Source organism: Siphateles boraxobius, unplaced genomic scaffold, assembly GCF_051911475.1.
Source record: "Siphateles boraxobius isolate OS27281-9 unplaced genomic scaffold, OSU_SipBor_1 61, whole genome shotgun sequence".
Lineage (NCBI taxonomy): Eukaryota > Metazoa > Chordata > Actinopteri > Cypriniformes > Leuciscidae > Siphateles > Siphateles boraxobius.
In genome coordinates this window covers 1,750,049-1,767,226 of record NW_027509188.1, presented here as the reverse complement: position 1 = coordinate 1,767,226, position 17,178 = coordinate 1,750,049, and the positions used below count along the sequence as shown (strand labels likewise).

General features: G+C 44.0%; 2 non-coding genes across 2 annotated transcripts; both read right to left on the bottom strand.

Moving 5' to 3' along the window:
* Positions 1-16,625: 16,625 nt before the first annotated feature.
* On the bottom strand, positions 16,626-16,699 carry trnan-guu (transfer RNA asparagine (anticodon GUU)). Its single transcript has one exon. It is a non-coding gene; the product is annotated as a tRNA-Asn (tRNA).
* A 126-nt stretch (positions 16,700-16,825) lies between these two features.
* trnak-cuu (transfer RNA lysine (anticodon CUU)) lies at positions 16,826-16,898 on the bottom strand. The gene has a single exon. It is a non-coding gene; the product is annotated as a tRNA-Lys (tRNA).
* Positions 16,899-17,178: the final 280 nt, after the last annotated feature.

The following is a 17,178-nucleotide window of genomic DNA, read 5'->3' as shown; positions in this document are numbered from 1 at the left end:
ACAATCTCTGCTTGCGTCTCTGTGACTTTTGCTCGAGGCTTAGCTTTGGCTGGGCAGCTTGTGTCGCTGACCAGGGGTTGCAACCCGCAGGTTCCTTAAGTGTTGTCTCTGAGGAAGGGTTTGCTAGGGCAGAGATAGTGAATGAATTTGGTGAGGTACACATGTGCAGGTTTGGGGCCAGGTGAAGCTGTCGTGGTAGGCCACCACATCTGGAATGTGTGCCTTGTTGTGGGTGTTGCTTTTCAACAACCTGACATTGGCAATGTCTTTAAGTCTGTAGACTTGGTTTGACTCGCTGATGGATTGGTTCAAGAGCACATCCACTTCCCTCTGCTCGTGATCGACGTAGAGTAGGATGGCGCTACCCAGAGAGTAGGCCAGGTGTATTTGTAGAGGATCAGTTGGCCTGGTGATGGCGGAAACCAGCATAGTTAACACAAGGCTTAAGGGTTTCAAGTACGGTGGGATTCTACCCGTGGTTGGGCTGTCATTTGAGGAGTAAACCTCCCAAGCATGTCTGTTATCAGGGCTGTAACCAGCTGAGTTTGGGCAAAGTCATTCTGGAAGACAGTAAACAGCGGTTTCATGCAGTTCATGGTCTGATTCAGCAGGAAGCTGTGAATGTTGAGAATGACCATGTTCTTCTCAATGTCTTGCCGATGGTTTGGAAAGATGCACTCTGCGTGGTGAGTTGCTCTTTTAGCAGTGAAAGTTCAGTCTGGATTTCAACCACATGCTGTTTCACATTGGCTATGTTTGCTGTCTGGACACTTGGCATACCAGTGTCGAACAGAGTTCTGGCGGCAGCTACGGCTCCGAGCAACGCTCCCAGGAACCGTTTGGAGTGTTAGTTGGCGCTTTAGAGTCCTGATTGTGTAACAGTCACTTTCCCAAGTTGGTTGGACATGTGTTCAACCTTGGCCTTGGCGTGAGAGAGGGAGTCCTCTGTCCATCGGGCACTTGCCCAGCTGTATTTGGCTACGGTGCTGGGGTAGTGTGCTCTGTAGGCCTTGTGGGGCTGGATGAGTCGAACATGCGCTTGATGGGTGTAGGTCCTGCAGTCGGTGATCAGGAGTCTCAGTCGTTATCTCGGTGGCAGCTGTCCTCTGGATGGCTGACAGCACGGCATGGCAAACCACAGCAGCAACCTGGTACAGACAACAGGGAGAGAGAGAAAGAAAGGGGAGAAAAAAAAACCAGCGAGGGTTGTCTTTGGTTGGACTGGGCAGTCTTTTTATTTCATGGGTGGCAACTAGGTTTAGCTTGCCTTGGCCCATGTTTTGCCACATCTTGCTGCTGGCATGTCGCTTGCTTCAGTGTATTGTCAGTGGCTCTGGTGCTGTGGTTTGCAGCGCATGATGCGTCATGGACGTACATTGGCCTTATCCCCCCTTTGCGCCGTTGCATTACACGTCTTTGCGTTGTGGTGTCAGACGGTGCACACATAGAATGTAGCTCTGTGCACGCAGCATGTGCTAGGTGTCATGTCGTGTTCTGAGTAACTGGTTGTCAGTGAGTGTAGACGGCAGTCAAGGGTTGGTTGGAGGGGTCTGAGAGGTGGTGAAGCAAAGTCTTTATTGTGTCAGAAGCCCGCATGTTCGTTATGTTTGTGTTTGTAAACAGCGGAGCTAGCGTAAACTGCTGTGAGGTAGACAGTTTAGGTTGTAAAGTTCTTATGCTGTGTGTAATCACTTCAAACTTCAGGGTGGGTGGGCGGGTTTGAAGTGACCACAGCTAGTCGTTAAGTGCGCCAGGCTTGGTGAGGGTATGGGTTTGGTCATTCAAGTCTTTGTCAAGGCCCGGTTGCCTTGAGTGTCCTTTCACCTTTTTCCAGTAGACAATCATTTTGTTTGTTCTTGTGATGTCATCGCATGCCTGGAACCGGTGTTGGTGTGTGACAGGCATGTGGTTTGAAGTCTTACAGCCATTTTGTTTCCAGCCTGGAAGTTGGTATGGGAAACTGAGTCTGGCATAGTTAAAGTCTGTGCCCATAAGGAGTTCTTTGATGTTATGCGTCAACGCGATGTGCAGCGTTATGAGGATGGCTGCTACCTCAGCATATTGTGATGACTGCGGGCCCAACTTGAAGTATTGTGGTGGGCACGGTATGTCATTTACCTACAGCATGCCCGCACCTGATTGACGGGTGCCCTCATGGTGGTAGGAATATCCATCGATGTAGGGTGTGGGCATACCTTGACACGCATTCTCTTTAAAGTACCTGTGACAGGTCAGTTGTTGTTGTTGGGGTTCTTCTACATTCACCGTCGCAGCTGGTGTGTTATCAGAGCAGTTTTGGCAGGCTGCCAGGCCGTGGCTTGTGATTTTGAGCATAAGTGCCTCAACATTGCGCCCCTGGAGGGCCATTAACCATGTGGCTATGCGTGAATTGGTGACCACGCCATCTCGGATGCACTGGCTCCAATGTAGTTGGAGAATCTCTGGATGGCCCATACAGTGCAGAGCAGGGCTTTTTCACAGTCTGAGAATTTAGTCTCTGGTGGGAGAAGTGTCCTGCTGACATATGTAACGACTCCTTTGTCTTGATCATGCCTTTGGTACAGGCCAGCACTGAGACAGTGGTTGGAGAACCCAGCTTCTAGATAGAACTCTTTTTGTTGGTCAGAGTAAGCCAGACATGGAGCTGTGCATAAGTGTCGTTTTAGCTCATTCAAGGCATTGTCTTTAACTTCTGTCCATACAAATGGGCAGTCTGTTTTCAGAAGAGCAGTTAGAGGTTTCGCAACGTCTGAGTAGCTTTCGCTGAACTGCCGTGAGTAATTGCGCACCAATAGAAAGCTTGTAGCTTGAGATGTTGGTGGGTGGCTTGATGTTTTGAACAGCTTGAATACGGCTGGACTGCGGTTCGATGCCTTGTGATCCGATGAGTGGGGCCACATAGTTGACTTTGGTTCGACACCACTGTCCTTTGTGGAGGGCGTTCTTGGCACCGGCAGTGGATAATTGGTTGAAAACATAGTCTAGCTCTTTCAGGTGGTCAGCCACTGTTGTGCTTTTCATGAGAACATCATCAACGCACATAAGGTTACCTCTCATTCTGGCATCTGGGCATGCCTTGTTCAGGAAGATGTTGAACTCAGAAGGTGCGTTGGCATAGCCCAATGGGTACCTGGTGAAAGTGAATTGTCTGTTGCCGAACGTGAATGCTAGCTTGTGCTGGTCTTCTGGATGCGCAGGTATGGTCCAGAATCCAGAGGCCACATCAAGTGTTGAGAAGATTGTGGCTTTTCTGATTCTGGGTATTTCTTGCTCCAGCTGGGTCATGGGCCATCGGGACAGTGGCACCTGTTGATTCAGTTTCCTGCAGTCAATGGTGGGTCGCCACTTGCCGTTTGGTTTGAGGACGGGACAGATGGGGGCAGAATGGGTGCTGTTGCATGGACGGATGACACCTTTTTCAAGGCTGGATTCGATGATCTCTCGCACCGGTTCGTGTGAAGCGATGGGGATCTTGCCTGACTGCCTGACAAAAGTGGGAGGAGCATTAGGGTGCGTTGGGATCCGCACAGTGTGGGGTTCAGTGAGACCACAATCTAAAGAGTCTTTGGCAAAGGATGCTTTGAACTTGTAAAGGACTTGTCTGAGTCTTTGTAGATCTGGATCATTTTTTAATTGCGTCAGCGTCTTTTAGAATTTGCTGAACTTGAGACTCAAATCCTGGGTACGGCTCCTCTGTTGGTGTGTCGTCTGTCGTGTTGGCAGGCAGAGGTGCAGCAGTGTCGTCAGTCTCGCAAGCAAGCTGTCTGGAGACTTTGTATACTGCAAGGTATTGGTCCTCTGTCAGTGCTGTTCTGCATACCTGGTCTTTGTCCATTGCCATGACCGAAGTGATGGAGATGAGTTTGAAGGGTGCTGTGAACACAGTGGTTTGTGCTCCCTTCGGGTATCATAGAAGATGGGATGGGCCCAATGATTGGTAGTGTGAGTTCAAAGTCATGGAAGTCGTGGCTCACTAGCCATCCCACCCGATAGACTTTTGGAATGATGGTGTCCATCGCCACACAGTTGTTGAAAAGGATGTAGACTACACGCGATGACACTTCAGTAAGGGGTGTGGCTTCCAGCGTGAGTCCAAGTTCAACACATTCGGGTGAAGGTTGAAAGAAGCCCAGCGTGTGGTTTTAGGGTTTGACCACAACGCATGTTGAGCCGGACGGCGACCCCTTTGGTGTAAGTTGGTATTCAGTGTCCTGTTCGTTGATTAGGGTGCCAACCTCAGGAATGGTTTGACCTGACAGGAGGTTCTCAGTGTTGGTTGGAACAACAGGGGGCTGTAAAGTCAATGGGGCCCACACTACCTCATTAATGATGTCCACATGAGCCTTGAGGTGAGTCAGGATGTCTACCTCAATGTAGAAATCATGGGGCGGGTCCGGAAGGACCAGGAAGTAACGGGTCAGACACCGGTGGTTCCAGTTCAGGTTCAAAGCGAAGACTCCTTTGGCAGTCATCATGGTTGATGGGTACGTGTTTAAAGGAAAACGGGTGCGCTTGCTGGCAGAAGGAAGGTCTGGTGTGTCTTAATGAGAGCATTGAATAGTGAGACACTGATGGCTGAGTTGTCTGCCCATAGTGCAAGTACAAAGTCAGTAGTGGTTACATCATTCAACTGCAGGTCAGTTGTGACCTTGGGGCAGAAGGAATCAGAGTCTTTGGTGAGCTGTAAGGTGCATGGTAGCGGATTCGAACCTACAGTTGGTGTTGAGTCTGTGTCTTCATGGCTGGCTGTGGGAGTTTCCGTGAACTCTTGACTTGAAAGTCTGGTTTTGCTGGAGTTCCCGTGACCTTTGTGATCGACCGTCTGGCTGTGTCTGGAGGGGGTCAAGTTCTCGTACTTGAGCCCAGACTTTGAGCTGTTTCAAGTCCAGTAACGGTTCAAAGCGATCTAGCACGTCTTTGCCAATTAGAAGTGGGTAAGTGTTCATTTTTTAGGTGTGCACTGGGTGGATCAGACTCATAGAATCAATTGTCAGGTGGATGGGAGCTACCTGTTTGAGCCGGATGTCGTTCTGGCTGTGGGATTGCACGTTCAGTTCACAAGTTTGAGGTGTAAGAGTTCGATCTTGTCTCTTAGCTTGAAATTGGAGTCTTTTTGAAAAGTGAGATGAGATCACCGTAAGATGTGATGCTGTGTGTTCCCTGCTCACTTCCTTTTCCAACGTGATGTTCAGGAGGAGTTACCGGCCCACCCCCTTTTCGACCAGGTTGCCCAGGAATGTTGTCATTGGGGCAGGTCTGACGATCAATGGGTGGTTAGGACCGGTTTTGTGTGGCTGTCTGCGGGTGTAGATAGCCAAAACAGCATTTTCTGGTACCTTGGGATAGTGGTACCTGATATGAGGAAGTGTGCTGTCTCATTCAGGGTGTGCAGCTGTCAGCTGTGGAGCTTGGGTGTTGCTGTCACCTTGTGATGTGACAGTTAGCTCTGTGGTCTTTGGCTGACGAGCAGTGTTCGGGGTGCTTGGCTCAGTCAGTTGGTAGTCAGACCGGGCGTTGGTTTCGGTTCTTATGCTTAGACATAGATGTGTGGTTTTTTACAGTCTGGTTGGACACAGTCTTTTGCTTGACATAAGCTTTGTGGGCCAAGTCTCGTAGCTGTTGGGCAGACATGGTCTGTGAACAGGCCAGGTGATGACTCACTGTGGGATGCAGATTTCGGAGAAACAGAGTTCTGAAGTTGAAATCCTCTTCCATACCTGGCTTGTTCCGTGCTCCGAAGTAGGCTTGTCGGAATCGGCCGTAGTAGGTCTGTGATGTTTCAAGTCTTGTCTGCTTGAGGTCCATGGCGATGGCTTGGTCTGATTCTGGATCAGAGAATGCTCGGATCAAAGCTTGTCGCAGCTGCTGGTAGTCAGTTTTGACTGTCTTTGTTTGACGGTCTAGGAAGCTGCGCACATCACCGCTGGATGTGATTCTTAACAGATACAAATTGTCCCAAGCTGTCAAGTTGGCGACAGTTTGCAAGTGAAAGTCAATGTCCTGTAGATAAGAGTGAATGTCATCACCTCCTGCAGGGTCTGGATTGAACGTAGGGATGTTTCTGGCCAGCTTGTCGAGTTTTTTGGGGGCCATGCTGTGGTTAGCGGCAGGGGTTGTCTGGAAGCTGGCTGGTGACATCTTGAGCAATGGGCTTTTAACCCCCCCTTTCAGCTTTGAGTTTGTGGCTGAAAGGTACGGACCGGCTGGTTAGGGGAAACTTTGTGGTGTGCGTTTCCCCTTCCCGGTCATTCTGCAGTCTATAAGAGTGTTTCAGCTCTCTGTGAACAATGTCAAGTTCGTTTTTTTTAGATCGTGTCTCTGCTGAGTAAGCTCGTGGATTTCAGCTCGGGCTGCGTGCAAGTGGTTTTTGCAGGCCTTGGCTTTAGCGACTCTTTCTTTTAGTTCAGTCTCTGCTCTTACAAGGAGAACTTCACCTTGTCGGAGTTTCTCGTTGAGTTCCTCTCTGGCGTTTCTCTCCACTTGCTTTCTTTGGTCTGTGTCGAGACGAAGATCACACAGGGCCTTTTGAAGTCTTTCTGCTTCTTTCTGTAGCGCTGGATCTGTGTCGTCCTCTTTCTGGCCCTGGTTCTGGGTCTCGAGGAGGACCTGATCAAGGCGACTCTGGGTTCGGGCCTGGTGCTTCCGGGCCTCCTCCGCTTGAAGCAGAAGCGCTGCTGCTTGTTGCTCCAGGTCGATGTTACTCCGTTCGCTGAGCCTTGCCTGGGGGACGAGGTTGTGTGCGATGCCTCCGACGATTCTGGCCCAGTCTTTGTAGTTGTAGCTCAGGGTTGGATCCAGGGCTATCAGCTTGTCCAGCTCGGTGTCCAGCTGCGTTTGGCTCAGATGCTGCAGGTCACTGGCGTCCTTGGGCAGGAAGGGGGTCGTCATGGCTCTCGACCATGACTGTAGGACAGGAACATACTGGCTCACTGTGGGCGAGAGGAACACAACATACACAAACAAAGAGACCAATGCAAGTCCGTTCTAAGCTTAACAAGCTATACTCATACGGGCTATGCCGTTCATGAGAATTTTGGGGCTAACTGATGTAAACAGTTAGCGAAGCCAATTGATTTGGGTCGACGAAGGACCCGAACTAGGGATTTGACAGGCAGTAGCCTAGCGGGTCACGTGATGACACCGGCTGCGTAATTGTCACTCTATTCTATTATTTAGCTTCCTTGGTGGCTCTCACAGGTTACTGTCTCTAAGTGAAATGAAAGAAACAAATCACAACAGAACACAGAGATAGAAGAGATCAGAGTGAAAGGAAACAATGAAAATGAATAGGTCTGAAATGAACTGGAATAAATACTAACACCGGATTCTGGCCCAGTCTTTGTAGTTGTAGCTCAGGCTTTGTATTTCTTTCTGTTTTGAACCATCATTTACTACCATTTCTAGTTGTTTATACTACTAAATACAGCTTAGACAACATCCCAGATTAACCTGACATCGCTAGCTTCCGTTATTGTTAGAACAACACGCTAGTAACTCGCTAGCCGGTTAACGCGCCACCCGTGCGCTCAGTTATTTATTTATTTATTTTTTCTCTCGCGCGCCCGCGCGTCGGAGTTCATAAAAAGCCCAGGTGAGTAAGAATCAGTCAACAAACACGGTGAGTAATGTCTTGTCCTGTTATTGTCACCTGCACTTCATGTTACATGTTTAGCATAGCCTTCCCCGTCGGCAATATAGGGTTTATATGTGATAAATGCAAGGAGACAGTCAGGCTGACGGAGAAGATTTCAGAATTAGAAACACGCATCCAAACTTTAATTGAGGATAGTAAGTGTGCTAGAGCTTTAGATTCTACTTTGGATCCGCCTAGCATAGTGAACTCTTTACATGATTCGGTTCCGGCTGAATTATTGCCTGTGCAGCCAGGCAGATGGGTGACAGTGAGGGATCGCTCTAGTCACGGATCAAAAAACCACTCTTCCGTTCCGATTACCACAACAAATCGATTTGCCCCACTCAGTGAAACACCCACTGAGAATTCTGTTGATTGTGCCCTGGTAATTGGCGATTCTATTACACGGAACGTGAAAATAGGGACACCAGCCAACATAGTCACATGTTTGCCGGGAGCCAGAGCGCCTGACATCAAAGCAAATTTAAAAGTGCTGGCTAATGCTAATCGTAAATTCTCTAAGATTGTTATTCACGTCGGCACTAATGATGTTCGACTCCGCCAGTCGGAGATCACCAAAATTAATATTAAAGAGGTGTTTGAACTCGCAAGTACGATGTCAGGCACTGTAATTTGCTCTGGCCCCCTTCCTGTTCGAAGGAGTGATGAGATAGTTAGCAGATTGTCATCACTCAATGGCTGGCTGTCTAAGTGGTGTCCGCAAAATAATATAGAATTCATAGACAATTGGAAAAGTTTTTGGGGCAAACCTGACCTGTTGAAAAGAGATGGTATTCATCCCTCCTGTGATGGTGCTGCTCTTCTCTCTAGTAATTTGGCTCATAGTCTTAGAGACAAAACATGACAATCTGGGGATCAGGTCAGGAAGCAGACAAACTGGCTAAACCGACCGTCTGCTAGCGGCCTCGCGTCACCAAGGTCAGATAAATCCCATCACATAAAGCCTCTTTCACCTAGATATCATCATATAGAGACTGTGTCTGTTCCCCGAATTTGGAAATCCAAAAAACGTCCAAACCGATCTAAGGTTAAAAATGTAATTGATATTCAACAAATAAAAAATAGATATAATACAGATGAGCAAACGATAAAGCTTGGGTTGCTGAATATTCGATCCCTTACTTCAAAGCACTCATAGTTAATGATATGATTTCAGATTATAACCTAGATGTGCTGTGTATGACAGAAACCTGGCTAAAACCAGACGATTACATTACTTTAAATGAGTCCACCCCGCATGATTACTGTTATAAACATGAACCTCGCCTGAAAGGCAAAGGGGGAGGTGTCGCTGTAATTTATAGTAATATTTTCAAAACCACTAAAAAATCTAGTTTAAAATATATTTCTTTTGAAGTTTTGGTGCTTAATGTAAAAATATATAATGTAAACGATAAATCAAGTTTGAGAATTCTGCTGGCAACTGTCTACAGGCCACCAGGGCACCATAAAGATTTTATCAAAGAATTTGCTGACTTTCTATCAGAATTAGTATTGACTGCAGATAAAGTCCTAATTGTTGGTGATTTTAATATACATGTAGATAATGGAAAAGATGCAATGGGATTGGCATTTAAAGACATTCTTAACTCTATTGGAGTTAGACAACACGTGTCAGGACCTACTCATTGTCGTAATCATACTCTAGATCTAATATTATCACATGGAATCAATGTTGATGCTGTTGAAATTCTGCAGCAGAGCGACGACATCTCAGATCATTATCTAGTCTCATGTAAATTACATTTAGCCAAGGCTGCAAAGCCAACTCCGTGTTACAAGTATGTTAGACCTATCACTTCTGCCACTAAAGATTGCTTTATCAATAATCTTCCTAATCAGTATCATCATCTCAGCATCCCAGATAGCTTAGAAGAACTTGATATTGCAACAGAAACTTTTAACTCTCTCCTTTCCAGCACTTTAGATACAGTTGCTCCGTTGCGCTTAAAGAAGATTAAAGAAAATAGTCCATCACCGTGGTACAACGAGCACACCCGGGCCCTTAAGAGAGCAGCCAGAAAAATGGAGCGCAACTGGAAGAAAACAAAACTAGAGGTATTTCGGATTTCATGGAAGGAGAGCTCGATTGCTTACAGAGAGGCTTTAAAAGCTGCTAAGTCTGCTTATTTTTCAACCCTATTAGAAGAAAATAAACATAATCCAAGGTATTTATTTGAAAGAGTGGCAACACTAACGAAAAAGAAAGCTTCAAGCCCAGAAGTTTCCAAGAAGCACAGCAGTAATGACTTTATGAACTTTTTCACTAATAAGATTGATAATATTAGGGACAAAATTATAACTATGCAACCGTCTACTACAGCATCACATCAGGGAGTGCATTATAGTCTCCCCGAGGTAAAATTTGATTCATTTGTTGCCATAGGAGAGGAAGAATTTTGCAAACTCGTTAATTCATCTAAATCGACAACATGTATGTTAGACCCTATACCGACTAAACTACTGAAAGAGATGCTTCCTGAAGTCATAGATCCTCTTCTTAACATCATTAATTCATCTTTGTCTCTAGGATACGTACCAAAAACCTTTAAGCTGGCTATGATTAAACCGCTTGTTAAAAAAACGCAACTCGATCCTACAGAATTAGTCAATTACAGGCCGATCTCAAATCTACCTTTTCTGTCAAAGATACTAGAAAAGGCAGTATCTTCACAACTGTGTTCCTTTCTTAAAAGAAATGGTATCTGCGAGGATTTCCAGTCAGGATTTAGACCGCACCATAGCACTGAGACAGCTCTCATTAAAGTCACAAATGATTTGCTCTTATCATCCGATCGTGGTTGTATCTCTCTATTAGTGTTACTTGATCTTAGTGCTGCATTTGACACCATTGAGCACAACAGCGTGAAACAGGATTTTTTCGCTGTGAAAACACGCAGATGTGAAACAACAGGAATTTCCGTCTGTTGTTACTCACATTTTTATGTATTAGATTTATATTTAAATGTATCAGATCTTTAATTGGGTAGCTAAACCAATTTTGACCAGGAGTTTACCGTTTTTGTTGAATATCACTGGGTTAACCACGAATTCAATAACGACATTATGGAAGGCCTTTTACCACTGAAGAGAGGAAACTCGCTCTCGATCAGATTTACGTCTTGCTCTGAGAAAGAGATTCTCGTCTTAATCAGGCGTTTAAATAATATTAACATGTACCAGCTGCAAAGAGTTTGCTTCGTCTTTACAGGGACAGGTATAATATGAACTGCGTTGCGCGACTTTCACTGGAGCGCGCATAAAAAAAATATATATATATATTAATACACAATATACTCATAGATTGAAACTGAATTTGCTCATAAAACAAAGTTTGAAATGCCTCGCGATCTCCACCAAACTGTAGCGACAATGAGTCTTACATTAAATTAGCTCAAATTATTTATAGGGAATTTAATAATTAATCATGAATGATTAATATATTGCATATTACAGTTAAATTATCGAAGCTGAAAATAGATCGATTGTATATATGAATGATCACCATAATGGGTTATGGTTCGTCATTAATATATCAATAGTCTTATTACAGATCGATTATATGAGATAACCTTAAATGGAATTAATTTAGTTATCGAACAATCTGTTCGTCCAGCAAACGGCCGTAAGATTAACTTATCAATTTTCAACAAAAATTATCTCTTTCTTATAATTCCAAAAAAAGCTATTTTCTGGCCATGAAAAAATCACCTTCTTGTTATTATAAAATTTAGGTTACTGAAATAGTAACGAATTGTAAAGCTTTGTAGCAAAAGGGTCGAACACTTCATTGACTTTGTAAAAATGAGAACTTTAGACAATTAGCAATCAAGAATATAATGGTTTTAATAAAATGAAACTACGGATACAGAATTCTACATTTAAACCCGGGATACATGTATGTACAATAAACAGTAAAACTAACGAGACAAACGAATAACAACGGGAGTGAGAGAGAGAGAGTGAAATATATATATATATATATATATATATATATATGAGAGAGAGAGAGAGAGAGAGAGAGAGAGAGAGAGAGAGAGAGAGAGAGATAGAGGATGAGAAAGTGAAACTAACGGTCAGGATGAGAGAGATCACCGGGGTGATCGCAGCATGGCAAAAATCACAGACAATAACCCTTAGAGAGGTAACAAGAAATCACATCAATCAAATCAAATCAATAACCTATACTTGCGTATATGGTTCTCTTTGTGTTGCTGAGGAACGCAGAGTCGTATGTGTGTTTGTCCTTCGGCGCTATAGGCTTGTTCTCTCGTGTCTTCCGGGCGAGCAGTATTGCGGGAAGTTTTAAAGGTTCACCGAACGCGTTAAGTTACCATGGAAATAGTTCAGAGTTCATCTCCCTCGGGAGGGAGAGGCGAACATGAAAATAAAACTTAGTAAAGAAAGAAAAAGAAAAGAAACGCGGTGTAAAGCTCCCTAAGGAGCCATGGGACCGGTAACCTCTCACATGGAAAGTGCTCTCTTTTGAGAAACTCCTGTGTCAGTTTCTTATAGAGAGGAGGGGTTCTCTATAAGAAACTGACACAGGACAGGACACATCAAAATAACCTAACCCAAAAGAGAGGAAAAATAATTAAAATCAAAATATAAAGAGACAGGATTGAAACACTGTAGATAGAAGAAGCAGGCCGCAGTAGTGGGTTTTCACCACGAGGGGGCGTATTCCTTCTCTGTGCTTTGCCTGGGTAAACAGAACACTTGATTCAAATTCAAAATTCAAAACTTGTTTAAATTTAAAACTTAAAACAAGCAGGAAAGAATTAAAAGGGAAATCAGAATGATATCCTATAATAGCTAATAACACCGTAAAGTATCATTAATAACTATAAAATAATCAAAAAGGGGAAGAAGAGATAGATGCACAATTCAAAACAGAGTGAAAGGAGGAAAAACGTGATACCGACTTAGGGGGAAAGGCCACAGGGTGGCGCTGCTCCCTCCACATGGATATCAGTGACTGACAGGCAAACACGATGTAAATTTAAACTGGTTTAAAACCAAATTAAAATAAGCGTGAAAGGAGATTGAGAAATCAGGATAAAATTTTATAATAATTAACAACAACAGTAAAGTATCGTCAATAACTATAAAAAGAGAAAAGTAGAAATAGGCAATTCAAACAGAATTGGACAGAGAGACAAGGAGAGTTGAGTGAGCCGACTTGGGCTCCCTCTGGCTGTGCTGGGATTTAGTTTAAGTTTTAATTCAAATCTTGTCTTGAACCAAACTCAAAGTAAATGTACCAGTCAAAAGCAGAAAAATTTGTCTAACACAAAATAATATTCGCACGAGCAAAGGTCTAAATGCAAATAATTCTTGAGAATTTAGACAGGAAAATGAATTCCCTTAATTCACAGGGAAATGAATTCAGCAGTAAAGAGAGCATTATCTGAAACGGCCACAAGATGGCGTAATTGCGCTCATGCAGGCTGAAGTCAGAAGGCGGGGCGTAATTCGAGACTCCTAAACAATTAAAGGCCGCCCTCTGGTGTTTAGCAAGTGGAATTACAACCGACTTTAATGTGATTCAAACTAAGAGCTTTCAGCTCGCGTCGTGCGCTGAATTCCTGCAATAAATCACAAATAAACAAGCAGATCTCTGTGGATCTTTCGGTGCTGTACTGCACAAGAGCGTGAAACAGGATTTTTTCGCTGTGAAAACACGCAGATGTGAAACAACAGGAATTTCCGTCTGTTGTTACTCACATAAACATTTTTATGTATTAGATTTATATTTAAATGTATCAGATCTTTAATTGGGTAGCTAAACCAATTTTGACCAGGAGTTTACCGTTTTTGTTGAATATCACTGGGTTAACCACGAATTCAATAACGACATTATGGAAGGCCTTTTACCACTGAAGAGAGGAAACTCGCTCTCGATCAGATTTACGTCTTGCTCTGAGAAAGAGATTCTCGTCTTAATCAGGCGTTTAAATAATATTAACATGTACCAGCTGCAAAGAGTTTGCTTCGTCTTTACAGGGACAGGTATAATATGAACTGCGTTGCGCGACTTTCACTGGAGCGCGCATAAAAAAAAAAATATATATATTAATACACAATATACTCATAGATTGAAACTGAATTTGCTCATAAAACAAAGTTTGAAATGCCTCGCGATCTCCACCAAACTGTAGCGACAATGAGTCTTACATTAAATTAGCTCAAATTATTTATAGGGAATTTAATAATTAATCATGAATGATTAATATATTGCATATTACAGTTAAATTATCGAAGCTGAAAATAGATCGATTGTATATATGAATGATCACCATAATGGGTTATGGTTCGTCATTAATATATCAATAGTCTTATTACAGATCGATTATATGAGATAACCTTAAATGGAATTAATTTAGTTATCGAACAATCTGTTCGTCCAGCAAACGGCCGTAAGATTAACTTATCAATTTTCAACAAAAATTATCTCTTTCTTATAATTCCAAAAAAAGCTATTTTCTGGCCATGAAAAAATCACCTTCTTGTTATTATAAAATTTAGGTTACTGAAATAGTAACGAATTGTAAAGCTTTGTAGCAAAAGGGTCGAACACTTCATTGACTTTGTAAAAATGAGAACTTTAGACAATTAGCAATCAAGAATATAATGGTTTTAATAAAATGAAACTACGGATACAGAATTCTACATTTAAACCCGGGATACATGTATGTACAATAAACAGTAAAACTAACGAGACAAACGAATAACAACGGGAGTGAGAGAGAGAGAGTGAAATATATATATATATATATATATATATAGAGAGAGAGAGAGAGAGAGAGAGAGAGAGAGAGAGAGAGAGAGAGATAGAGGATGAGAAAGTGAAACTAACGGTCAGGATGAGAGAGATCACCGGGGTGATCGCAGCATGGCAAAAATCACAGACAATAACCCTTAGAGAGGTAACAAGAAATCACATCAATCAAATCAAATCAATAACCTATACTTGCGTATATGGTTCTCTTTGTGTTGCTGAGGAACGCAGAGTCGTATGTGTGTTTGTCCTTCGGCGCTATAGGCTTGTTCTCTCGTGTCTTCGGGCGAGCAGTATCGCGGGAAGTTTTAAAGGTTCACCGAACGTTAAGTTACCATGGAAATAGTTCAGAGTTCATCTCCCTCGGGAGGGAGAGGCGAACATGAAAATAAAACTTAGTAAAGAAAGAAAAAGAAAAGAAACGCGGTGTAAAGCTCCCTAAGGAGCCATGGGACCGGTAACCTCTCACAGGGAAAGTGCTCTCTTTTGAGAAACTCCTGTGTCAGTTTCTTATAGAGAGGAGGGGTTCACGCCTGCTTCGCGTATGTGAACCAATCATCTTAGAGCATCTCGAGCGGGAAAAGTTCTTCTTTGTCTTGTCAGGATAATTGATGATGCTATAAAATTTTGTCATTTCTAGCCAGAAAGATTACTGTTAGGTAATCTTTCTTTAGAAATACACTTAAGATTTGAAGTTACAGACCAGTCTCCAATTACATCTATAGAATAAGACAAAACTAATTAGATATGCATGCATACAGGAAGGTTAGATACAATTCTGTGTTATATACATTAAGGACATTCCTATCCTAAGTTGCACACAAAGGACGTTTGTGTGCGGGTATGTGTGGTGTGTGTGTGTGTGTATCCTTAGGGCATATTGTCCATCCGTGGTGTGCACCACGTGAGGGTTTCGAGAACAACGGGGACCTGTTTCTTGATTGCGCAATGCGTCATAAATGGAGTTAATCAATGACCTGCTGGCAGACATTGGGGCACCATTTCACATGATTCAAGGTTTTGTGAATTAAACATATATGTGTTCATATTTGTTCAGTAGTGAAAGGAAAACAGGATTCGGTCAGTCGCTACAGAGCGGTTACCGAAGGCAACCTTCTCCAAATATCCAAAGGCAAAAGTGAGTCATACAACAAAGAGTTGGAGGGACACAACCTCCAAACGGAAGCAAAAACGCTAGCACATATAATCCTATGCCGAATTGATTGACCTGATGCCTGAGAGCCTGATAGGTTACAAGTTACCGGTGCCCTCTTTATGAGAACGAAATCCACGTTCGATCAATGTCGGAAGTTATGACGGATGCTCGATGGTGTTTTAAAAGGAGTTTTGAGCAGGACCTCTCTGGAACACAGGCCTCCACCACCCGGAACAAAACATGAGCATTCCATCCACGCGCCACAGCAAACATAAGCTGATGTAAACTTTCACAACACCCGCTGTCTTCTTTGAACACAAAGCAACTGACCAAGCTGTAAACGCTAAAAGGGCCAAGAAACGTCGTTTCATGCGTCCGAAATGACACGGATGTGTTAGTGGACACACGTGTGCTAAATTCTGCAGCTGTGTTGGTGGTTGCATGGCAGGACGTCAACGAAAAACACCATTCGTCCCCCCGTTTCGGTCTGTCGAGTGAGAGAGCGGTTACCGAAGGCAAACTTCTCCAAATATCCAAAGATAAAAGTGAGTCATACAACAAAGAGTTGGAGGGACACAACCTCCAACCGGAATCAAAAACGCTAGTACATATAGGCCTATGCCGAATCGATTGACCTCATGCCTGAGAGCCTGATAGGTTACAAGTTACCGGTGCCCTCCTTATGAGAACAAAATCCACGTTCGATCAATGTCGGAAGTTATTACGGATGCTCGATGGTGTTTTAAAAGGAGTTTTGAGCAGGACCTCTCTGGAACACAGGCCTCCACCACCAGGAACAAAACATGAGTATTCCATCCACGCGCCACAGCAAACGTAAGCTGATGTAAACTTTCACAACACCCGTTGTCTTCTCTGAACACAAAGCAACTGAACAAGCTGTAAACGCTAAAAGGGGCCAAGAAACGTCGTGTCATGCGTCCGAAATGACACGGATGTGTTAGTGGACACACGTGTGCTAAATTCTGCAGCTGTGTTGGTGGTTGCATGGCTGGACGTCAACGAAAAACACCATTCGTCCCTGGGTGGGCTCGAACCACCAACCTTTCGGTTAACAGCCGAACGCGCTGTCCGATTGCGCCACAGAGACCTAAGCCCAGCCAGTCCATGGGTCAGCTTATAGAAAAACGCAGACCTGGACTTTTCCGGGAATGGTGGACTCGCTTTCCACGCTGGAAACCGAGACCCCGTTGGGAAGAGAGAGGGCTAATAGATGCGCCCAACGTGGGGCTCGAACCCACGACCCTGAGATTAAGAGTCTCAAGCTCTACCGACTGAGCTAGCCGGGCAACTGCGGTGACCTGCTTCGGGCTGGTCGCGCCCATTATCTGTGCCTAAATTGAGCCCGTGAAAGGGAGCCTCACATTTCGCACAGGCTTGGCATAGCCTCTTGTGGGTAAAGTCAGGGTTAAGCCTAGAGGTAGGCTTAGAGTGTACTTTGTTTGTTTGATCCATATCTGTTGTTGGGGGATACAATTTGACCCAGTAGAGCAGGCCAATAATATGCACAACCCGGAGCTAAAGTTCCGTTTCGGTCTGTCGAGTGAGAGAGTGGTTACCGAAGGCAAC